Source organism: Malania oleifera, chromosome 7 (assembly GCF_029873635.1).
Source record: "Malania oleifera isolate guangnan ecotype guangnan chromosome 7, ASM2987363v1, whole genome shotgun sequence".
NCBI classification, from domain to species: domain Eukaryota; kingdom Viridiplantae; phylum Streptophyta; class Magnoliopsida; order Santalales; family Ximeniaceae; genus Malania; species Malania oleifera.
Genome location: NC_080423.1, coordinates 77,602,507 through 77,603,295, shown reverse-complemented (window position 1 = coordinate 77,603,295; position 789 = coordinate 77,602,507). Strand labels below are relative to the sequence as shown.

The window sequence follows — 789 nt, the reverse complement described above, 5'->3', positions numbered from 1 at the left end:
CCAAGCTCCATGCCTACCTGTGGTGGGAGAGCAATCCCTTTGGCCTTTTAGGGACTACTTTGTACCTAATGTATACACCTCGCCATCTTGCATCCGATTTCTGGATGTTCAGGTGGCACAATTTAAGATTAAGACTTCTATCATCTCTATGGTGCCACTTTTTATGAGAACTCCACCGAAAATCCTTACTAGCATCTAGATGAATTCTTGGAAATATGTTCCACTATCCGTATCCCCAATTTTAGTGATGATGCTCTCTATCTTAGGCTCTTTCCGTTCTTTCTAAAGGATAAGGCCAAATATTGGCTGACGTCCTTAGAGCCGAACTCGGTGGCCAACTGGGTCACCATGCAGCATGAGTTTTTGAAAAAGTACTTCCCAATTGGGAAGACGAACCAACTTCAAAGAGCCATCACGATTTTTTCACAAATGGATGGAGAACTCTTTTTCGAGACTTGGGAGCATTTTAGGGACCTACTTTGCAAATGTCCACATCATCAAGTCCCCAAGTGTATTGACCCGAAGAATAATGGTATTTAAATAATAATAATAATAATAATAAGAGAGAGGAAAATAGAAATAGTAAAAAAGGCGGCAACAGAGCGTTCATTGACGACGTGGCACTTTAGACTCGTCGACGAGAAGATACTGAGAGGATATTTGGGCGGCTCTGAATTTTTTCGATGAGGGGGAAAGTTTGTCGACGAGTTGCCTTCTAGACCTCGTCGATGAGGTAATGTGGCTCGTCAATGGAGGCTAGTGTATAAATAGGCCTAAACTCCATTTTTG

The 789-nt window shown here is 42.2% G+C and overlaps 1 non-coding gene across 1 annotated transcript; it reads right to left on the bottom strand.

Moving 5' to 3' along the window:
* Positions 1-397: 397 nt before the first annotated feature.
* Positions 398-503, bottom strand: LOC131161074 (small nucleolar RNA R71). The gene has a single exon (XR_009138235.1). It is a non-coding gene; the product is annotated as a small nucleolar RNA R71 (small nucleolar RNA).
* Between the last annotated feature and the right edge of the window lie 286 nt (positions 504-789).